A 26,210-nucleotide genomic window follows, 5' to 3' on the forward strand; every position below is an offset into this window, starting at 1 on the left:
TAGGAAGTTAAGGAACAAAGAAGTTGCATCCGTCGAAGTGTTATGGAGGAATCAACAAGTAGAAAGTGCTACTTGGGAAGTGGAAGTGGATATGATTAAATGATACCCGTACCTCTTTCCCTCTACTCAAGCCTAAAGTAGTAAGTTGTTCTTATTCAAAGTTAATTGAACTCTTACGTATTTAGTTCCTCCTATGTTATTCATATGCATACATGTTCATTAAAGTTCATTTTAAAGTCATGATTCTATGTTAAGTTGAAGTTTTCATGTTCCACGCATTTTAAGGAGTCATTATGTTTATATTGTTTCTAAGCCTCTTTTCGTGTCCTTTCTATGAAGTTAATCTCATTCGAGGATGAATATACCCAAGGGGGATATATTGTAAGACCCAGAAAGTCAGAAAGTTGGAACCAAGGAGAAAAGTCTCAAAATTTTAAACTAACACATGTTCATGAGTCACTCTATGACTCATAGATCTTTATACGAAATGTAAGAGTGAGTCGTAGAGTGAGTCCAAGGGTTCTTCCCGAAAAAAACATTAGATGATACCCTACGACTAAATAGGGAGAGCCATAGGAGTGTCTACAACCCATAATGCCCAGTCATAACCCAACCTCAGAGGCCATGTTGTAGAATTCCCTCAAGGTCAAGTCTACGACTTGACACGATGGCCCATAGAAGTTATTGTGAATCATAGAAACACTTGTAACCACAGATCAGAGGCTCTCAAAATTACAGGTTTTGGGACTTGCAGGACGGAAAAAGTCAATGATCCATAGACGAGTTGATGAGTCATAATAACGACTTATTCCAAAACTTTAGAGGCTTGATTTTAAGCCCATTCCTAAGAGCTGCAACACGAGTCATCTTGACAACTCATAATTTCTTCTACGACCCTTAGAAAGGGTCTCGTAGGGTCAAGTTTTAGATTTAATGAGAAGTACTTTCATCATTTTTCAAACTTGTTTCAATGAACCTAGACACAATTATGGCCAAGTTCAACCCAATAACTACCCAAATATTTCATAATTCCCTCATTCACAAGACATTCTTCTAAACTTTCACTAAGGCAAGGACCTCAATTCTCTCAAGGGTTTCTCTTCAAGCTCAAGCTAGGGTTTCTAAATTTCTTCTTCAATTATTAGTGAATTCACTCAAGGTATGATGGGATTGATCCAAAGGTTACTTTCACCCATGGAGCCCCAATGTTTTCTCAAGTTTTCATTCAATTTCAATTGAATTATGAGCCGTAGTTTTAATGAATTGCATTGGGTTGTTTCAACTTCATTTTGAATTGTTATCAATGATTATTCTAAGCATGTTTCTACATAAATTGCATGATTTTAATTTGAATTATGGATGCCCATGTATAAAGCTACTTTCAAGTAATGGTTATTAAATTTAACTATGATTTTATGAGTTTATCATGAGTTAATGATTTTCAATGAAAGTTTCTACTATTTAAAGTTGAGATTATTATTTTATAATGAATGTTGTGATGATGATCAAAGTTAAGATCAAAGAAGTCATTATGGTGTGATAAGTCCAATTGTCACACAATCATATTAAATATGGTGATAATTACAATTCTCACCGAAGTTATAAATTCTTATGAATCGCTAAGTTAATGAGCTATTCCTAATGTTTTACAAAGATGAATTGATAGGTAGTTACTATCTTTCCCTATTATGTTATGATTATGCTTAATGAGTTTCTAATGGGATATTGACTAAGCATCGAGAGGGCTTCTAGGTGGGGTTCGGTTCGGTAACGCAGTTAGTTACCCAATGGAATCCTAGTAGCAACCTAAAGTCCCAAACTACGTTACCCTCATAGATTGACTTCATGGCTTAGATAGTGGATCCACATAGAGAATAATTGAGTTGAGTTGAGATGAGTACCATAACGGAGTATACCCTGGCAAGGTAGCTTCCCCCTTCTTGATAAGGGTTCCATCGAATACCATGTAATAGCTTGCATGTTCTTAGATGTCGGTTAAATTTCTTATCCCACACAAGTTAAATGTCAAGTTATGAGTTATTGATGAAGTTTAATTATATGCATTGAACATGAGTTTTATATATTTTAAATGTTTTAATCCTTGCTCATATTCATTATGATTGGTTATGCATCTCATGGCATATTGATTACGTACCTTTACTTATTCATGTATTTCTCACATACTTAGTACATTAAAATGTACTAAGACATATTTCGCCTATATTGTCTCATAATGTAGGGATGGACGACAATGACGACCATCCTATTTGTGGCTGCAGTTGCTCTAGATTTTAAAAAAGTTGGTGAGTCCTCATTGTATCGAGGACATGACTTTTATTATTGTTGATTACTTGACTTTCTTCTTATTGTTCAGGTGAGCTAGGAGCTTATCCTAAGCCCCCATCAAAGACTAGACTAGAAGCATATTTAGATGGCATTATGAGGTAGTTTATTCGGACATAAGTTGATTTATTCTATCCCTTAGTCCCATCCCCTTTGAGTTAATTACTTCCGCTTATATCTTATTATCATTTTCTTTACCTTATGAATGCAATTTATGGTAAGATAGATTAGTTGGGGTCCCTCGCATTCCGATTGCCATGTCGTGGCTTGACCCTAGTTCAGGTCATGACATTACTACCTTTTCATTCTAGGACTTACTCATTAGGAAATTACAACTTAACTAGATGGGTTCTACAATAAATAGAATTGTAACATGAATGAAGCCAATCCACACCAAGAATAACATCAAAATCGGTCATATCAAGTTCTACAAATTTAACGTAGGTGATTTTATGGAAAAAATTATCCGAGCAATTTCTATAGACTCTTTTGGCCAATTTGAATGACCAACACGAGTATAGACCGAAAAAGGCTCTAACAATATCTTAGGAGTAACATCAAATTTCACGGCAAGAGATGGAGTAACAAAAAGATATTGTAGCACCCAAATCCAACAATACATAAACATCAAGCCCAAAGTCTTGTAACATACCAGTTAGCATATTGGGGGGAATCCTCCAACTCCTGACAAGTCTATAGAGCAAAAAAACTTTTCTAGCATTGACCACCACCAGAACCTGAAGTAGTACCATGGTGAGTCGGTTGATCGAAAGTAGTAGTTTAAGTCTGAAGATGAACCCCTCTTCCTCTAGTAGGAACAGAAGGAAAATATTTCACTTAGTGGCCTATCTCACCACACCCAAAGCATGAACCCGAACCTGCCAAACACTCTACCTTATGGCTCTTCCCATACTTTTTTCATGTGGGGATAGTCTTACTACTTAGAGATCCTCCTTGAGGCTTCAGGTTAGACACCCTATCCTTGTTGACTTTGGAGCTAGAGTGTTAGAAGAACATTGACCGAAGAACTTTGGGTGAAATTGTGAACGACCACAAATTTTGGACTTGCCATGAGAATAATCACCACCATCGATTCGAGCCCTCTAGGATTCCCTAGACTTTTTATTTAGCTTTTATTCCTTTACTTTCTCAACATGTGTCATTATCCTTGAGGTATCTATTTTCTTGATTGACATGGTGGTTCTGCATTCTTTGACCACCAAGTATGACCTATCTGAGACAAACTTTCTTATATGAGCTCCAGAGTCGGCAATAATGAATGGAGCATATTGGACAATTATGTGAATTTCAAGACATACCCCCTTACACTCATATTACCTTACCTTAGATTGATGAACTCTTGGACCTTAGCTTTGTTTAAATCCAATGGAAAGAAACGATCAAGAAAAGCATCCTTAAACTCTTTCCAATTAACTAGACCCACTTCTGTAACCCTTTTATCCTTACACTATTCATACCAAATCAGAGAAACTCCCTATTGTTTATAGAAAGCCAAGTCCACCTTCTCTACCAGACTAATTCACATGATGTCAACAATCTTGAAGATACCCTCACTGAACTCTTATGGATCCTCGTCCACCTTCAAACCATGGAACTCTAGTGGGTTCATATGAGTGAAGTCATGAATTCTACCAATCGATGTACTCACACTAAGGTTCATGGGAGCAACCACTTCATAGTTGGCTTGTGACACCATATGTTGGGTAAGCACTTGGAAAGCCACTCGAATTTTAGCATGAAAGACTTGCTCAGTTAAAGGAATATTGGGAACTTGGGGAGATTTTGCTCCTCGTTCTCATTGGCATTATGATCTTGGGTGCATTTATGAACCCAATGGACAAAATAATCCATGTTCATAGTGGAGTTTGAGAATGAATTCCTATATTTTAGCTCATTTTAAAAATATTTGTGTATGATAATAGCTACCAACATAATTAGATACTTTTAGGGCTTAATTAAGAAAAATGGACCTTTAAAAGATTTTTGTAATGAAAGTGGAGCTTGAAGATGAAGATGATAGCAGAAGTGATCAAAATACACTATGAGGGAGTTCCTCCAAGTTGCGCACTTAGATTTAGGGACTTAGGTATAATGTGGTGAAACAGAAAACTACATTCCAGGTCCGCAGACCTGTTTGATAATAGAAGGAGATTTGAGGAAAAGGAAAAATGCAAAATTACATAGTCCAGAAATATGTCCGCATTGCGGACTTTAGTCTAATTACGGAAACTTTGCCTTTTTCAAGGTGATAAATAGCACACTTATTTTTTTTATCAAAATATTCAGTTTTTATTTTGAGGTTTTGACGATGGAAAATGAAGGGAGAACTTCTCTAAGGTTATATTTCTACTTCCTTTTCATTTAGAACTAAGTTTTTATGCCATTAATTATTTATTTGATTGTGTTTCAAACTATGAGTTGCTAAATTCCTTTATTCTAGGGTTGTAGCCATAAGATGAAGGTTTTACTATGATTTTCTTTGGTTAAAAATGGTATATTTTATATGGTTACTCCTATATTCTTGTTTATACTATTTTAATGCCCGAACAACATTAGAATAAATTCATTGTCTATCTGAAACTTGAGAGACAGAAAAAAGATAGAACACTAGAATATAGGGAGGATGTTTGTTCTAAAATTTCCTTGGATAATTCCTGCATGGGATGCCCATAACACATACCTATACATCATGCTTGGTTACTAGATAAGATGATAGGATTAATACATATTTATTGGTTCATTCTTATTTGCACTCAACGATGTAGTTAGGTTATCAATAAAGGTAGGCAATTAGAGGTCGAGAGACCATGATTGTAAAATTAACCCTGTAAATTAGTAATTGAAAGACAAAAATCTATAAATGCTACAAACCTAAAATTCTATAAATGCTACAACCCTGGAATTCTTTATTAACTTGATTAGACCTCATTTAAATCTCTAAGTCATTTGTTTATAGTATTTTTAATAGATTGTCTCGGATATAATTAAAATAAACTCTTTGCAACACAAACAAATAGTCTAGTTTATTGAGAGGTAAGCATAAGACAAATTAAAATCCATTGGGTTTGATGATCCAATTTTGAAAAGAGCCACTATATTACTTATGAGACCGTGTACACTTGTGTGTGCTTTGGTAGCATTAAGTTTTTGGAACCATTGTCGAGGACTTTAAATTTGGCATTTTTTTATTTTTGAAGTTTCTTAATTATTTGTATTTATGTTAACAACTTGATCTTAGCTGTGAATGTTTTGTTGGTATCTTTAAAAAGGCACTCTGGAATGAAGTAGGAATATTATAGAGCCGCTAGTAAAGCTTCAAAGAATCCTACATAAACAAAGGAGGAGAGAAGCCGCTCAATATCTATTACCATAAGTCAATCTGAAGGATAATAATGAATTGCCTATAGAGGTTCCTGAATATATGGCAGCAAGAACAATACATGATGTGATAGTCCTATTCACATCAAATATCACTTCAAACATTCAGAAACCGCTATCTAGAGGTAGATTTGAATTAAAGAAGAATATGGTGCAACTTTTGCACACTAACTGGAAGTTTACTAGTTTTCCTCATAAAAATCCCCAAGTACACATCCAGAACTTCTTGGAGATCATCAAAACTTACACGCCAATAGGGGTATCTCTTGATTATGTGAGGTTTACATTGTTTCCCTTTTCTTTGTTAGGGGGAAGCTAAGAGGTGGTTGAAGTCAGAACCACCAAACTCAATTACTTCGTGGAATGATTTGGCTCGCAAGTTTCTAATCAGGTTCTTTCCTTTAGGGAAGACAACTAAGTTGAGAGCTGAAATCTTAAGCTTTAAAAATAATCTACAGAGAATTTGTACCAATCCTAGGATAGGTTTAAAAATTTACTCATTAGTTATCCTAACCATCATCAAGCTAATGCGGTATTGGTCCATACCTTCATTGAAGGGTTGGAACCCGCCACAAAAGAGAAAAGGATACATTGCGAGGGAGTGCCTCCACATTGTACATTTAGCTTCAAGGAATTAATTTTTGGAATTTGATATAAAGTGGCGAAACAAAAGAGTACGGGCCAGGTCCGCGATGCGAACCTGAGTGGCGATAGAAGGAGATTCGACGGAGAAGAAAAATACAAAATTACACAGTCTAAAAACATGTCCGCGTCATGGACTTCAGTGCAGTTATTAAAACTTTGCATTTTTTGAGGATCTATATAGCATGCTTGTATTTTTAAATAAAACATTAAGTTTTTATTTCAAGGTTTTGATGATGGAAGACGAAGGGAGAACTTCTCTAAGGTTATATTTATTCTTCTCTTTCATTTAGAAATAAGTTTTTATGCCATTAATTGTTGATTTAATTGTGTTCCAAACTATGAGTCGCTAAATTCCTTTGTTTTAGGGTTGTATCCACAAAATAAAGGTTTCAATATGATTTTCTTTGGTTAAAAAATGGTGTCTTTCATATGAGTACTCCTATAATCTCTTTTTACTATTTTAATGCCTGATCAATATTAGAATAAATTCTTTGTCTACCTAGAACTCTAGACACGGAAAGAAGATAGAACACTAGAATATAGGGAGCATGTTTGTTCTATAATTATCTAGGATAATTCGTATATATGATGACCGTGATACATACATATACACCATGCTTGGTTATTAGACAGGATGATAGGATTAATGCATCTTTATTGGTTCATACTTCGCCCCGCTCAATGATGTAGTTTAACTGTGAACAAAGATGGGCAATTAGACGTCCAATGACCATGATTGTAAAATCAACCTTTTAAATCAGTAATTAAAAGACCTATTAAATGCCAAAGTCAAGTATGTTATATCTGAAATATATAAATGTTACAATCCTGGAATTCTTTGTTAACTTGATTAGACCTCATTTAAATCTCCAAGTCATTTCTTTATAGTGTTTTTAATAGATTAGTGTAGGATATAATAAAAATCAACTCTTTGCAACACACATGAATAGTTTGGTTCATTGAGAAATAAGCATAAGCCTAATTAAAGTCATTTGAGTTCGACAATCTAGTTCTGTAAAGAGCCATAGTATTACTTGTGAGACCGCATGCACTTGCGTGTGCTTTGATAGAGACACATTGGCATTCCTTCAAACGTAAGATCTTTGTGTAGGCATGATTATGTAAGAGTAAAGAAAGATCTTTAGATGGAAACATAGGGATTTCAACTCTATTGCACCACATAGGAATGATGAAATAAGTGAATTTTTCCTCAACATCTCATATGCTCCGATTCATAAATATGGCGGGCTTCACACCTATGCTTATGACTCTACTTGACGCGGTATGTTAGAACCCTATGACACTTGAACCTTATGCTCTGATACAAAATTTTTCTAGCCCAATATATGTCCTACACACAATACGATGATTAGAATTCCAAAGGATTATAACCAAGCCACTTAGCATAATAATTCAAGGATAAAATAGAAGATAAACTTTCAATGAAGAAATAGTCTCAATATAAAGATTCTCGAAATAAGAAGAATTAGACAGTAAAAGTAAAAATAGACTAACCATACTCATAGATTCTAGACATGCCTCTACTACTATAGGCAGGGCATAGGACTAGTTCCTAGTTCACCGAAACATAAAGAAAATAGTCTAAAACATGAAGAAAAGTCATAATAGTTGTGTTCTCCAAATACGAGGACTCCCTATTCAAAGCTAAGTAGTATAGATTTCCAACTAACCACATGGAGGAGAGGGAACATCGTGACCTAAATGAGATAATATAGGAAAAAATATGGACTAGGGTTTCCTACTAGAGACTCCCTTACCAAGTCTCTACCACAAAATCCTCTCGGTGCTTAGTTAATCCCAATGAAATTGTAAACCATTTATCACACATATCATTAGAAATACCAATCCACATAATAAAATATATCATATGAATAGCTCCTTGAAAATCATTTTCATGACATAATTCATATAGGAAATTACTTTTCTAAGCATCTAAATCATGATTTCTTTATATTGTAATAAAAACTTTCACAATTCATTCATTTATTCATAATTCAAAGAATAAGTGAAATATAATTCATAGCTTTTCATAATCATTCATAAAACCTTCATTAAATCCATGATCAAAATTCATAGTTCATCATTGAAAATCATAGTATACTGCATGGATCTATGCGATATTTAAAATTAAACATAATCAAGTAAAACAATATCAATTGAATTATTACAGAGAAGACCCTTGAAGAATTGACATGAAACTCTTTGAAATTGGGCCAAATTGAATTAAGAGAATTGAGTTCCTTTGGGACCCAATGGATGGAAGGAATCCATTAGTGAATTTCCACATACCTGGAAATTAAGCCATAGCAACAATGGGGTTGGAAGTACATGAACTTTGAAACCCTAGTTTGAAATTGAAGAAGAAATTTTGGGAGAAAATTGAAGCCTTGGATGATTTTTGGGAGAATGAGCGGGAATGGGGTTTTGTTTAAAGGATTTGGGTAGTTATAGGTTGTCAAAACATAGTCCCCAAATAATGGATATCTATATTAGAATAATGGGATTAGTACCCCTGTATTTAATTATCCATAAAAGTCAATGGCCAATTCTATGCAATGTAAAAATTTGTACGGCCCGCAGAAATTAGTACGATCCATAGAAATTTGTATGGCCCGTTGAGGGCCATCTATAGAAGTAGACTTGGGTTCCTGGGTTTTGGTAGACTAGGTCTACAGGTCCTTTCTATGGCACCTACAACCATATACAGGCCATAAGGTCCATCCATAAAAGTTATGTCACAAAATATTAGCTATTGTAATTTAACTAAGTTTGTACGGTCAAGGTTTATGAAACGAAGAAATATTACGGCCTGTCAATCCTATTTTCCTCCAATCTCTCTTCCATTCATCTTCCATTCTGAGGAAAGATTCTTGTACAAGCTTCCAAACTTTCCCTCTGATCTTTCTTCTATGGCCACTTCTACGGACTTTAGGACCTTATATGGTCTGTAGGGTTGCTCGTATAAAAATCCTTCAACCCTAATTCCTTTCAACTCTTAGGAGCCTTTTCACGAGGCCCTTCAATGAACCATGAAACTTTATATGTCTCATAAAGGGTCACGTATAAACCACTAGTACCATGTTTTTTCTAAGTCTTGATTTCTCTTGGTTGATTGCTTCCTAAATTCTGTATACATTTTTACAGATCATAGAGGAGCTCGTACTACTTGGCACTAACAAAATTTTCCTAGTTTTTTCTTTTGTTTGGCTTTCCAATATCTGAGGTCTTACAAGTTTTTTCGTCTTTTCCTATCCTTTTCAAGTTAAAACACTGATGTTTTGGACTATTTAGTCCTTTATCAGTAGTACCCTATGAATCTTTTCCCCTCATTAACACTTCAAAGACATAGAGCACGAATTAGTGAGGACAAAAGGCTTGTGTTCAAGTATAGTTATTTAGTTCTTCAAGTTCTACCAAGAACATTATTCTTCTAGCTATGTAAGGCTAATAATAGTGTTGGATTGAGTTTTTCCTCACACCATACTTCTCAATTCCATCATTAAAGAGTTCTATCTTGAGTTTTAATCCTATTATATATAACCTTCGTGTGAGTTATGATGTCTCTTGTTGAGTTCTCTACATACTGATTTATATTTTGATTGTTCCCATAATTTGAATCATTGTATTTTCTGCTCATGCTCACATTTTTATGAACCCTAGGTTAATATTTACATTGCTTCTTACTATTGCATTGTTTTGGCTTGAGAAAGATGAGTTTTTGAGAAAGCATGAGTATCCCAAGTGCATACATTATGTGAGTTTATGAAGCTTTTCATCACTTACATTATGCATGATTTTACTAAATTTAAAAGAGTTAGAGTATTATGCATTATTTTGAGAATGAGTTTTGAGGGAACATGAGTAGTCCCAAAATGCATGCTTGTTTTCAGAAGAGTATTAAAGAGTTTTGAGAAATGAGTTTGAGCTTATCAAAGTAAATTCCAATGAGATATATTTAGAGTAGTTTCACTCATCTGAGTATGTGAGCATTAATTCATATTTTTGGGAAAGCATCAATTTAGGTATGAGTTTAGATTACTCAAACCCAATAAACTATATAATGACCGTAGGATAGGATCATTCTATTAATTAGGGTGACTCCTCACTTCAGTCCCTGATACAAACTTTTATATGGATCCATGAGTTGAGTTTGTGTCCCTTTTCCTAGAAAGGTAATGGAAGACTATGACAATGTGAGTAGTTCATTGTATCATCACAAGGCTCATGGTGATGGTTGTCAGCTTGAAAAACTCTCCAATAAGAGAAAATATGTCATAACCCAAGCTAGGACATAGGCATGACACGACGATTAGAATCCGAAGGACTCTAACCAGGACTCTTAGCATACATTGCATACATAATGTAAGTACAGACATCAATCAAATCGTAAAGCAGAAGATAAGTCTCAAAAGTGAAATATCAAAATATTGGGAGAGAAAGCTAAAGCTTCTAAATAAAGGGACAACATAGACTTCCTGACAAATCTAACATGCTTCTACAACTATGTATGGATTTTAGGAAAAGTTCATAGCCTACCAACATAACAACAAAAGTCATAAGGAATATAAGAAAATAAAAATGTCGCATCCTTGATACATGAGGACTTACAACCTATAGTAAAGTAGTAACTCAAGCTCTAGCCATGAATGAGATGCGAGTGATCGTCGGACCCTATAATATGATACAATATAGACAAAAATATACATTAGTACATGAAATGCAGTATGTATATGAGAGACTTGTATGAACAATGATAATTGAACACAGTCAATTTGAACATGTGATGCATAACCATTATCTTTAAAGCATGAATAATACTTGAAAACATTATATAAGGTTAATTCTTCATATAAAATCATAAGAGCTTATAGAATATAGCATGTACATATGTGGGATATTAACCTTAACCGATATTTAAGATCATGTGAGCTATAACATGGAATTTGATGTAGCTCTCATTCCAAGAAGAGAGATGATACATTCCTAGGTAGACTTCGTATAATAATCATAAACATGATATATAGTTGAATTTATGGCATAATGCGTGGGTCCTTGTAAAACGTATTGAGAACATATAATTGAATTGAATTCGTGCATCAATTGATCATTGAAGTTCAATAAAATCATAATTGATGTGGACCAATAAAAATTGATTATAACCCTAGAGTTTAGGAGAAATTCATGAAAAAGAGAATTGAAAAAACCATTGGGCCTCAATGGATGGAAGGATCCATGGATGAATTCCAAATATACCTTGATTGAAACCAAGCTTGAAATCAAAAAGAGGAGACTTTAACCTTAGATCCTTAGTGTCACGACCCGACCAAAGGCATAGTTATAAAATCTCGGAAGACTCTAACCAAATATTTTAGAGAACATATATGAGCATACATAAGGTACATGAAAAGAATAAACAAGAATCAATGATACAGAAGCATAGTCTCAAATAGAACATAAGTCTCAAAATGAGAAACGATAACATAGACTCTTTTACTATCTAACATGCCTCTAATAACTCAATGAGGGTATAAAACAAGCTCCTAGGTTACCCATATAGATAACATAAGAGAATGAAGTAACACTTATCAAGATAAGAAATAAGTTTCATGTCCTTGAACTGTGAGGTATAACCAACAGTAAGGAACTAATATCAAAACTCTAGCCACGAGCAGGAGGAGAAATAATATGATCATCCTTCCCTACACTATGATAGGATATAGGAAAAAGTAGGCGTTAGTACATGGAATGTAGTAAGTATGCGAGAAGATGCATGAACAATAGACATAGGACATAATCAATATGAATAATGAGATGCAAGACCAATATCATCAAAAGCATGAGTAAACATGAAAACATTAAAAGCATTTATTCCATTGGTCAATGCATCAAAATAATTTCATAATCATCATAAGAACTCATAACTCAACTAAAACTATGTAGGATAGGACCTTTGACCGGCATATAAAACCATGCGTGATAATAAATGGAATTCGATGACTCGTGAATCGAAAAAAAGAGGCTACCTTTTGAGGGAATACTCCATTAAGTAACTCTTTTAACTAGGATAGGTGGATCAACTAGATTCACCATATTGGCATATGTAAACCTACACAGGCAACGTAGTTTGGAAATAAAGGTTTCTACAAGATTCCTTTTGGTAAATAACTACGATACCTGACCGAAATCCACCTAAAATTCCATTCGGTACTTAGTCAATATCCCAGTGAAATTTATAAAACATGATCATAGAAGACATCATAGGGAAAGAAAAAACTTCTTTGTATAAAGCATCTTTAATTCATAGCATAAACCTTTCTCAAAATATAACTTCAAAATCATAATCATATCTCATAAATTATACTTGAAACTAACATATATCATGGGTCATTGAAATTTAACTTAAAATCTTCCACTATGATATGAATTATGCACAATTAGACTAATAACATCGAAATATATCATAATTGAGGAGACCCAATGTGAATCATGAAATTAGGGCTTTTAATTGAAGCAATCAAAAGAGAATTGAAAAGAAATATTTGGGATTCCATTACTGAAAGTTATCCATGGATGAAGTCTCACATACCTTGAACTTGATGAGCCCTAAATTTAAGAGAATGAAAGCTTGACCTTGAAGGAATCCCTTGAATTGCTTAAGCAGGAAGAAGACCTCGGAGAGCAAATTTGGGAGAAAAGGTTTTATGATTTTGAGAATTATGGAGAGAACAGAACGGTTATAAGACTTTAGGGTAGTTATTAGGTAGGAATTTAGTCCCTAAAACCATCCACATTCATTAATGAGGTATAGGTAAATGACTACAATAACCATCATAAAAATTGAGAATTGGGGCTACACAAAGGACCCACCATGGTTCGTGACTTCACCACGACCTGTGGTGGTGTGTGTGGTCAGTGCCTTAAACTTGGTTAAAAGGGTAATCTAGAGGGCCTCCTTCACAGACACCATAACAGTCAGTGAGGGTCACCACTTCCCATCGTGAGGGTTGTGATAATGGACCTGACATGAGAGTTTACAGGAGTGATCACCACAGAACCGTCCACGGTCCATGCAGGGAAATACACCCCAAGGTGATTCGATCGTGGTCCTGGCCTTGGAGAATTTTTTGAGGATCTCAAGGGACGGGTCACCACAAAGGGCACCACGGACCGTGGTCCCTATCATAGATCCTTCTCTACAGTGTTCATGTTTCTAGAAATACACTACGGTGGCACACCACGTGTTATGGTGCTCAATACGGCCCATGATGACCTTCGTTGTTATCACCTAGAGCCAAAAAATGCATTTTTTGGAATTTCATCTTTTGTTCCTTATTTTTTATCTTTCCAACTTTTGGAGTCTTGCAATATCTCCCCATTAGGAACATTCATCCTTGAATGAGATCAAGCAATCATGAATAGAATCGGAAAGGAACATAATAGCCTAACATAGATGTAAAAACATCTCAATAATGCATAAACTATGAAATATTTAATCTTAAGCTAAAACATGACTTTAAATCTTATATCAAGAACATGAATGCATATGAAACCATGAGAACAACTGAAACATATATTTTGGGCTAATTGGATTTGAAGGATCTAAATACCTTAACTAGGTACAAAGAAAAGAGATGAGGATATCGAGATGTCATATCTGCTTTGGCTTCCCATAAAGCATCCTTAACCTTTTGGTTCCTCTCTAACACTATAAATGAAGTTATTTCTTTATTTATCACCTTCCTAACTTACTGGTCCAAGATCTCAACTGGAACCTCTTCATATGAAAGACTCTCTTTAACTTTAATATTGTCCAATAGAACAATGGAGCTAGGATCACAAACAAATTTCCTCAACAAAGACACATGGAACACCGGATGCACCAATGCTAAATCAGAAGGCAAATCCAACTCATAAGACACCTCACTAATCTACCTCAAAATTTGATGTGAGACAACATAGAGGGGACTTAGTTTCCCCTTCTTACCAAAACGCATCACACCCTTCTGGTTGAAATCTTTAAGTAAAACCAATCATTAACCTCAAATTCAATGTCCCTTCTTCTCACATTGAAATAGGACATTTGTCAGCTTTGGGTTGTCTTTAATCTCTCTCTAGTGAGTCTAACCTTCTCCATATCCTCAAATACCAACTCATGCCCTATCAAAGCGACTTCACTATCCACGAACCTATAGATAGGGGATCCACATCGCCTACCATATAAAGCCTCAAAGGGAGTTATCTCAATTCTAAAATGATAACTATTATTATAAGCAAAATATATCAATGGCAAATGATCATCCAAATTTCCCTTAAAAATCAATAACACATGCTCTCAATATATCCTCTAATATATGAATGGTACACTCCTCCTGACCATCCTTGTGTGGGTGAAAAGCTACACTAAACTTTGCTTGAGTACCAAGACCCTTTTGAAAATATCTCTAAAACTGAGATGTAAACTGAGTACCTCGATCCAAGATGATAAGAAATGGAAAACCATGAAGCTTAACCAACTCTGAGATATATAATCTAGCATAGTCCTCAGCTGAATATGAAGTCTTAACAGGAAGGAAATTAGTCGAGTTAGTCATTCAGTTAACAACTACCCAAATAGAGTCATATTTCCTATGAGTATGAGGCAAACCCATAACGAAGTCCATATTCAAGGCTTCCCACTTCGAAGTAGGAATCTCAATTTCTTAAGCAAAACCTCCCAATTTTTGGTGCTCAACTTTAACACCTTGAAAATTAGAACACTTAGCCATGAATTCTGCAATATCCCATTCCATGTCATTCCACCAATACACTTTCCTCAAATCTTGATACATCTTTGTGGAACTGAGATAAATAGAGTACCTGGAACTATGACCTTCAGAAAATACCATATATTTCAAGATATCTAAATTCAGAACACACAATTAGTCTTTATATGGCAAAATCCCATCTTCCCCATTGGAGAAAGCCTCAATGGATGTTTTGGTAACCACTTTCTTTAATTCAATTTAAGCGGGATCACTATCTTTCTTTGCCTTTACATCCTCTAACAAAGATCATTCGAACCCATTTTGAAAAATAACACCACCATCCTCAGAATCAACCAATTGAACAACCAAACATGCTAATCTATGCACATTCCGAACAAGCTCCTTCTTCTCATCCTCAATATGAGCAACACTATTCATGGATAATCAATTAAGAGTGTTAGAAATAACATTTTCCTTACACAGACAGTATATTACACTTATATCATAATCCTTCAACAACTCAAGCCATCTTCTTTGTCGAATTTTCAAATCCTTTTGGGTGAACATATATTGTAAACTCTTGTAATCGGGTGAAAGCATCAACATAGACACCATAAATATAGTGTCTCCATATCTCAAAGAAACTACCAACACCGCCAACTCCAAGTCATGAGTTGGGGAATTCTTCTCATGTGCCTTGAGTTGCCTTGAAGCATAAGCTATCACTTTAACATTTTGAATTAGAATACAACAAAGACCAACTCGTGAAGCATCACAATTCAAGACGAACCTACCAAAACCTCTGGTAAAGTCAACATCGGATTGGAGGTAAGCCTATCCTTCAACTATTGGAAGCTTTTGTCACATGTCTTGGACCATATAAACTTTACCTTCTTTAGCGTAAAAGTAATCAAGGGCGATGCATTAAAGAGAAACCTTCCACAAACTATCTATAATAATTGGCTAAGACCAAGAAACTCTGCATTTCAGAAGGAATCAATGGCCTAGGCCAATTCTAAACCGCCTCGGTCTTCTTTGGATCAACCATAATTCCTTCTCCAAAAATAATGTGACCATGGAAAGAGATTGACCTTAACCAAAATTCACATTTGCTAAACTTTGTATACAACTGATTGTCCTTGACATGAGAATTTGCAACACAATCCTCAAATGTTTGGCATGCTCTTCATTATTTCGAGAATAGATCAAAATATCATCAATGAAGACAATCACAAACATATCCATGTATTGATTGAACACCCTATTAATCAAATTTATAAAATCTATGGGGACATTCATTAGTCCAAAAGACATAACATAAAATTTAAAGTGACCATACCGAGTTCTAAAGGTCGTCTTCGGGATGTCACACTCCTTTACTCATAGTTGATGGTAATCCGATCGAAGATGAATCTTTGAAAAGTAGCTTGCTCCTTGAAGTTGATCGAACAAGTCATTAATCCTTGGAATGGAATACTTATTATTAATTATGACCTTCTTCAATTGCCGATAATCAATACACACACGAAAAGAACCATCCTTCATTCTGAAAAAGAGAAACGGATCACCCAATGGAAAGATACTTGGTCTAATGAAACCCTTGTCTAAAAAATCCTTCAACTGATCCTTTAATTCTTTCAATTCTGTCATGTCCATTTGGTAAGGAAAAATAGAGATAGGCTAAGTATCACAGAGAAGATCGATACCGAAGTCTATTTTCCTTTTAAGAGGAATACCTAAGAGATCATCAGGAAAAACTTTCCATAACTCATTTACAACAAAAACTGACTCAAGAGTTGGACTCTCTGAGTTAGTATCTCTAACCCGAACTAAATGATAGATGCAACTTTTGAAAATAATTTTCTGAGCTTTAAGGTATGAGATAAATTGACCTTGAAATACGAAATTACTATCTTTCCATTCTAGGATAGGCTAATTAGGAAACTGAAACTTAACCATACAGGTTCTACAATATATAGAGGCATAGCATGCATGAATCTAATCCATATCAAGAATAACATCAAAATCGGTCATATCAAGCTCTAAAAGATCAATGGAGGTGGCCTTATGAAAAAATGAAATAGGACAATTTCTATAAAATATTTTAGCCACAACTAAATCACCAATCGGTGTATAGGCCAAAAAAGGCTCTAGCAAGATCTCGGGACTAACAATGACTCTCATAAGAAGATAATGACTAACAAATGATAGAGTAGCACCCGGATCTAATAATGCATAAATATCAAAGTCAAAGACTTTTAACATACCAGTCACAACATCGGGGTAATCCTCTAAGTTCTCACGAGTGTGAAGGGCATAAAATCTGTTTTGGCGCTATTTTTCACCTGAAGTAGTAGCACACTGATCTGAACGACCAGTAGCCTATGTATAACCCAGTTTTCCATATTTGAAACAAACATCTAATCCTGCTAAGAATGCTCCCCTATGGGTTTTCTCACACTTCTTACATGGAAAGATAATTTGACCACCCGAAGCTCTACCTTGTGCCTTAGGATTTGGCACCTTGTCCTTCTCAAAATTTAGAGCCGAAGGGTTTGAAGAACCTTAACCTTGAGACTTTTATCTTTGTTGGAAATGACCATTTCCACCACCGAATTTGTTGTGAGAAAACCCATCTTCATACTGAGCCTTCGTGGACACCCTTGCATTTCTCTCCTTAAACTTTTCTCTATCAATTTGCTCGGCATAAATTATGATCCTAGAGATGTTTATCTCCTTCATGAGGATAGAGGTTTGGCATTCTTTCATAACTAAGTTTGATAATAAACTTGCTCATTTGGGTACGAGTCGGCTACCAAGGATGGAGCATACTTGGACAACTTTATGAACCAGAGAGCATACTCCATCACACTCATATTTCATTTTATGAGGTTGATAAATTCCAACACCTTCGCCTTCCTTAAGTTAAGTGGGAACAAGGGATCAAGAAATGCAACTTTGAACTTTTCCCAATCTATAAGACCATGTTCAAACCTTTTGTCTTTCCATTAGTGGTATTAAACTTGTGCGACACCTTTGAGTTGGTAGACCACTAATTCCGCCTTCTCTTTCAAAGACATCCTATAATCTCCACAATCTTGTATAAATCATCAACAAAGTTTTGGGGATCCTCATCAATCTTAGACCCATGAAATTTGGAAGGGTTCATCCTTCTAAAACATCTAACTCTAATAGCCAGAGTAGTCACAACTTGAGGAGCATCTACCCCTCGATTAACTTACATAGTAACAACTTAGGCTAATATTTGGGAAATGGCTCAAAACTCTGCATTAGTCACTTGATCTTTCAAAGGATCACCAAGATCTTATGGATCCTCTTCAACATTTCTTCAAATGGGAGCTTTTCATGAAGGCATAATTCTATAATTCCAAAGAGAAAGCGTTAGAGGAGGAAATCTTAAAGTTCAACTCTATTACATGATGTGATCATAAAAGAAATAAAGTGTTTCATAACATGCATTATATCCTCTTATTCATAGCTATGATGCACTTCACACTGATGAACAAGACTCTACTAGATGCGGCATGTTAGGCTCCCTAGGACACTTAAACGTCATGCTCTGAAACTAATTTTGTCACAACCCTACCTAGGTCCTAGTTGAAATATGGTAATTAGAATATCATAGGACTCTAATCAAGCCTCTTAACATAACATACATGAGCATACATAAGGTACATGAAAAAAATAAACAAGAATCAATGATATAGAAGCATAGTCTCAAATAGAACATAAGTCTCAAATTGAGAAATGACAACATAGACTCTTTGACTATCTAACATGCCTCTAGTTACTCGATGGGGGAATAAGATAAGATCCTAGCTCACTCATATAGACAATATAATAGAATGAAATAATAATTGTCAAGATAAGAAATAAGTGTCATGTCCTCGAACTGTGAGGACTTACTAATAGTAAGGAGCTAATCGCAAAACTCTAGCAACGAGCAGAAGGAGGATGAACATGATCGTCCTTTCCTATATTATAATATAATATAGGCAAAAATATGCATTAGTACATGGAATGCACTAAGTATATGAGAAGATGCATAAAAAATAAATGTTGGACATAATTAATATGAATAATAGGATGCAAGACCAATATCATCAAAAGCATCTATAAACATAAAAATATTTATCTCATTGGTCAATGCATCAAAATAATCTCATAATCATCATAAGAACTAATAATTTAACTAAAATTGTGTGGAAGCGACATCTAAGACCATATGAGCTAGTACATGGAATTCGATGACTCTTGAATTGAGTTAAGGGTGGCAACCTTGCGAGTATACTAAATTAAGTAATTCTTTTAACGGGGCTAGGTGCATTCACTAGATTTGCCATATTGGCATATGTAAACCTATGCGGGCAATATAGTTTGGAACTAAACATTGCTACTAGGATTCCCTTGGGTAATTAACTGCGTTACTAAATCGAACCCACCTAAAACTCCTCTTGGTTCTTAGTCAATATTCCAACGGAACATAAAAATATAATCATAGACATCATAGGAAAAGACAATAACTAATATCAACCCATCTTTATAAAACATCATAAGAGTAGCTCATCTAAAATCATCATAGTGAAAGCATATAAATAGCTCATCTATCATATTACTCATGCAATGTGTGTGTAGGCCTTCCATCATTACATATATATGATCATAAACATCTTTAGGGACTTAAATTTCCCTATCATTAAATTTGCTTGAAACATCTAAGAATCGTCATTCATAGCATAATGATTGCATAGAATATAACTTAAAAGAAATGATCATATCTCATAAATCATACTTGAAACTAGCATTATCATGGGTCATTGAAATTCAACTGGAAATCTTGCAATATGATTTTAACTATGCATAATTAGACTAATAACATCGAAATATATTATAATTGAGGAGACCTAATATGAATTATGAAATTAGGGCTTTTAATTAAAGAAATCATAAGAGAATTAAAAATAAATCTTTGGGATGCCATTGGTGAAAGGTACACATGGATGAAGTCCCACATAACTTGACCTTGATGAGCCCTAAATTGAAGAGAATGAAAGCTTGACCTTGAAGTAATCCCTTGAATTTTTTGAGTAGCAAGAAGACCTTAGAGAGAAAACTTGGGAGAGAAGGTTTTATGATTTTGGGAATTCTGGAAAGAATACGAGGGTGCGAAGACTTTAGAATAGTTAATAGCTAGGAATTTAATCCTTAAAACTGTCCACATTCATTAATGAGGTATAGGTAAAATCCTAAAATAACCCTTATTAAAATTGAGAAATGGGGCTACACGAAGGATCCACCATTATCTATGAACTTGATCACTGCCCGTGGTAGTTTTCATAGTCACTGCCTTGATCACTCAAAGCTCCTCCTTGAGGCTTAGGGTTTGACACCCTATCTTTGTTGAACTTGGGAGCCAAAGTGTTAGAAGAATTTTGGCCTGAGTACTTTGAGCAAACTTTTGAACGGCTACTATTGTCAAACTTTCCATGTGAAAACTCACCACCATCAGTCCGAGCCCTTTTAGATTTCCTAGCTCTCTCTTTTAGTTTCTCCTACTTTATTTCCTCGGCATGTGTCATCATCCTTGATATTTCCATCTCCTTGATTATCATGGTGGTTCTAATCTTTTTGATTATCAAATCCGACACACCTAACACAAACTTACTCATAGGGCTCGAGGATCGACAACATTAAATGGAGCATGCTTTGACAATTTAGTGAATTTAAGGAATACTCCCTCACACTCATGCTACCTTGTGTCAAGTTGATAAAATCTAGTTATTTGGTTTTCCTTAACTCTAAATTAATGAAATGATCAAGGAAAGCACCCTTGAGCTCATTCCAAGCAACGGGACTATCATCTCTACTCCCCCCACTCTTCCATTTGTCAAATCAAACTTGGTCAACCCCCTTGAGTTGATAAACCACAAAGTATGCCTTCTGTACCAGCCAATGCCCATGATGTCGATAATCCTAATAATTTCCTCAATAAATTCTTGTGGATCCTCATCCACCTTAGACCCATGGAACTTGGAAGGGTTCATACGAGTGAATTCATGAAATTGGCTAGCTTCTGTACCCACGTTTTGGTTCACGGGAGAAATAATTTCCCTATTAGCTTGAGCGGCTACTACTTGGGCCAACACTTGAAATGTGTCCCTAAACTCCACATAAGAGACTTGCTCATTCAACGGATCATTGGGTGCTTTGTGTAACACTTTTTACTATTCTAACTTAGATTGTTCCGAGAACCAACAAAAAAAAATTACAAAAAAATGAATCTGGTGACAAGGTTCTTGTGGAAGAGGAAAAATTTGCAGAAAACAAAACTAGGGATGATGCAGACCTGGGAGGGTACTTTTTATTATGATAAATTTTGAGACAGTAGAGTATGCAATGTCTCTGCATCCTGGAGAAGAAAAGTTTTGAAAAATTGGATCTGGGGACCAGGTCTGCAAGCTTATTTTTGCCTGACTTTTGTTTTAATGAGGGGCATTTTGGTCTTTTTTGCACCTTTCCCAAACATAACCCAAGATGTTTAGGGAAAAAAAATCCGTCCCTTATCAGTATACAAATGTTTTTTGCCCTCATTAAACACCTAAAACATTTGACAGCAAGAACTAAAGAGAAGAGGAGAAGCTAGGGTTTAAGGATTTTAAGCCTATTCTTCAATTTTCGCTTAGGAAATCTTCATTCTTGGTATGTAAGTCTATCATAATGATGGACTAAACTCAAACTTGGTCCCTACAACTATATATAGTCAAGTTGAGTTTCAAGATTGAGTTTTTAATTTTGATATTGTGAATTCTTGAGTTTTCTATCTAAATTCCATTGTATTCTTGTGTATAATCAAAATATATCTTGGTGAGTTTCTTGAGTTTAATTTTGAGATTTGGGATTCATGGTTGCCTTAACATGAATTTTAGTTGAATTTTATATTTATTATTTTATGCATTGTTTGAGTTAAAGAATGGGTTATAATTTTTATCATCTGATTTAAAAATAGGTTGAGCATGAGTTGAATTTGAGAAGCCTTTTATTTATCATTTTAAGATTGAGAAGTCTTTTATATGTATCATTTTGGTCATGAGTTTAGAAGTCTCTTAATCACTATTTTGAGCTTAAGAATTATTGTGTATAAATGATGTGCACATTTTTAAATACTTATTTTGAAATTGAGTTGAAAAGTTAAATATTTCTTTTAAATGCATTCATTGAGTTGAGTTTATTTTATTTTAAACAGAGGTGATGAGTTTAGAAGAGCTTAGTTTTGAGCTATGTCCAAAAAAACTAATTAAGCTAATTCAGTAAATACATTCATTTGAGTTATGAGAAAAATAAATTATATTTTTGGAGTATTATTGAGCACCGAATTGGTAAGAGTATAGAACAAATCGAACCCCATAAACTACATAGTCAGTGTAGAATAGGATCGTATCATTCATTTGGGCGACTCCTCATTGTCCCAAAAGAGTACTTTTATTAGATCTAGAGATGAGTTCATGTCCTTTACCCTGGCATGGTATTGGATAACTGTGCCAGCGATAGTAGCTTGTTGTATCATCACATAGTCGTAAGTGATGGTTGTCGGTTACAGAAACTATCCAAGAAGTAAAATTATTATATTCTATACACTAAGTTGCATTACTATCTTTAAAGCATTTTCTTTTATTTTATTTCATGCTTATTTGAGTTGATCTATTTTCAGAGTTGAGTATCCTAAGTAAGTTTTATTTTGCCATTTTACACACTCGTACATTTCATGTACTGACGTTATTTCGACCTACATTATTTTATGGTGTAGATATACTTGATATAGATCCTACACTAGCGCATCATTGAAGATCATTTTCTACCAAACTTTTGGCGAGACCTCGTTGCAGCAAGAGGCTCTCTTGAGTCTTTATTTTTTTAGTTATTAACTATTAGTTTGAGGTAGCCGTGGACCTATACCAGTACCCATTTTAGAGTTAGTATTTGGGCTTCATAGACTAGTAGGCAATGCATAATTTATTTGAGTTTCATTATTTATGTTAAAGAGTATTAATTTTCACATTTCATTGTGCCCATTTGAGTTTAATTATGAGTTAAAGTCTTCTGTTGAGTGAGTTAGCAGGCCAAGTGGTTTTTTTGGGACCAACAATGGTTTTCAAATATTGGCCACTCCATGGTGTAGGATCGAGGAGTGAAAAATTTTCTATTAGAGAACATTGTTTAAGAGTTCTAGGGTGTCTATGAAGTCGAGTCTTGTAGAGTTCTTCGTATCGGTATGAAGCACACCATATCTATATTAGGGGGGCTATAGGTCTTTAGGAATTGTTTAACTTCCTTCTTATTCCATCTTGTGCTATAGAGTTTAACTCTATGAAATCTCCTTCTAATTCGTATGTTTCACAATTTTTAGATTATGCATTCATAAAGAACCTTGAGTCTAAGGAACATTCATGAGCATGAGGTTACGCAACGATTTGGAATGCAGACTCAGGAAGTTTTGTAGACCCCAAAGCCCTTGATGACTTCTGAGGTTGCATTTAGGGTAGCTATTTCTATACTCACCCAGTTGATGGATGTAAAAACAGGTCATCAAAATTCCCTAGTCCTATGCTCTAGTTCTCAAAAGACGTCTGCTGCAACTAGGATTTGTGATTTCCTGAGGTTGAACTCATCAGACTTCATTAGACCTAAGGTTGAGGAAAATCCTTATAACTTCATTGATGACATGTGGAAGATTCTGAGAGCCATGCATGCCATGAAACTAGAAGGACTTGAAATTGCCTCCTACTAGCTGAAGAATGTGGACAATGTCTGGTATAATCAATAGGAGGAAAGTAAAGGTAAGGAAGTTGAGCTTGCAGTGTGTCATGAGTTTGGGAATGCATTCTTGGATCATTTCTTTCTATGAGAGTTTAGGGAGGCAAAATTGAGGAGTTCGTGAACTTGAAGCATGAAGGGAAGAAAGTTAAGGAGTATGGCCTCAAATTCATCCAATTGTCCAGGTATTCTCTGGAAATGGTTCTGAATGTAAGAGCCAAGATGAGGAAGTTTGTTTTAGGTTTGGGCAAGAAGGTAAAGAAGGAGTGTTAGGAAGCCTTATTGATCTATGATATGGACACCTCTAGACTCATGATATATGCACAGAAAGTTGAGAAGAATAAGAAAAAGGACAAAGAGGAGTAGAAAAGCAAGAGGGCCAAATTCAAGGTAATAAAGGCAACCACCATAAGGGTGGAAATGACAATCATTCTTTTGTACGGAAGAGGACTTCTGGATATGCACCAAATATAGCAAGTGCACCTTTAACTAATAATAGGAATGACCAAAGTTCTCAAGGTAACTAGAATTATAAAGCCCAAGGTCCTCAGTCCTAGGGACGTAAGGTTCAAAGTTCTTCACGTAATCTACCCGCTTGCCAGTGGAATATTTTCTGCATTTAGTCAATCTACACAGAGTGAATCAACACTTAAGGAACCCCCCTAAAAGGCTATCATCCGATGGGTACACAATAGTGATGAAGTTGATTTCACTACAGAAAAGAACCAGAGTCTTTCACTTTTGCGTCTCTCTAAAATTGCAGTAATGGTAAAATCTTTGTTTATTTAATCATCAGGGACTCCTAAGCACATGAGTTTTCTACAAATCAAAATGGTAATTTGGAAGACTCCACTTGGAGAGTGTTAAGATGGAACTAATGGTTTTTATAAGTGTGGCCAAATGGGTTACTTTATGAGAGATTTTCCATTAGAAAGGCCGGTTAATAGGGGAAATAGAGACCAATCTTCTTTTATAACACAGCCCAACAAAGGAAATCAGAGAGGTGCTACTTGAGGAACAAGAGGGGGTCCAAAATATTTTGTATGCTATGGACAACTGACATGAGCAAGAGAACTCACCAAATATCTTCACTGGTATGCTTCAAGTCTTTTCTCATGATGTATATTCTTTAATTAACCCAAGTGCTATATTGTTTTTTGTGACTCCTTATGTAACTGTTGAGTTTGGGATTCTTCCTTAACAACTCTTAGAACTATTTAGTCTTTTTACTCTCGTTGGTGAGTCTATTTTAGCTTAGAGAGTCTACCACGATTGTATAGTCTCCATCTATCATAAAGACAGTTCTACAGACTTTGTTGAGCTAGATACAATTGACTTTGATATCATTCTTGGTATGTACTGGTGTTATACTTGTTAAGCCTCAATTGATTGTAGAATTTGAGTAGTCAAGTTTAAGTTTCCAAATAAGCCAGTTATAGAGTGGAAGTATAGTCCAACTTTGCCTAAGGGTTTATTTATTTAATACCTTAAGCCCATAAACCTAGTTTCCAAAGGGTGTATGTACCACATTGTCTGAGTTAGACATGATAGTGTGGAGATACCATCCCCTTAGTCAGTTTCAGTCTTTAATGAGTTTCTAGAAGTCTTTTTTAAGGATTTGAAGGAGTCCCTCCCGATAGGGACATGCAACCAATTTCTATTCTGCCATATAGAATGGCTCTCACTGAGTTAAAAGAATGGAAAGACAAATTGGGGGATCTATTAGATAAGGGATTCATTCGACCAAGTTTCTTACCTTAAGTCTCTATTGTCCTATTTGTGTGAAACAAAGATGGATCTCTGAGCATATGCATTAAATATCCATAGTTGAACAAGGTTACCATAAAGAATAAGTATCCCCTTATGAGGATCAGTGATCTTTTCGACCAACTTCCAAGTGCCACTTGTTTCTCCAAGATAGACCTCAGATTAGGCTATCATTAGTTGAAAGTAAGAGAATGTGACATCCCCAAGATAGCTTTTAGACCCAGGTAAGGTCACTATAAGTTCCTAGTCACGTCCTTTGGTTTAACTAATGCTCCTGCAACATTTATGGATCTCATGACTATAGTGTTCAAGTAGTATCTAGAGATATTTATGATTGTGTTTATCGATAATATACTGATCTATTCGAGGAACAAGGAGGATCATACAAACCATCTTATAATTGCTCTTCAAACTCTCAAGGAAAAGGAGTTATGTGCCCAATTTTCAAAGTGTGAGTTC

The sequence above is a fragment of the Solanum dulcamara genome, chromosome 9, assembly GCF_947179165.1.
Source record: "Solanum dulcamara chromosome 9, daSolDulc1.2, whole genome shotgun sequence".
Lineage (NCBI taxonomy): Eukaryota > Viridiplantae > Streptophyta > Magnoliopsida > Solanales > Solanaceae > Solanum > Solanum dulcamara.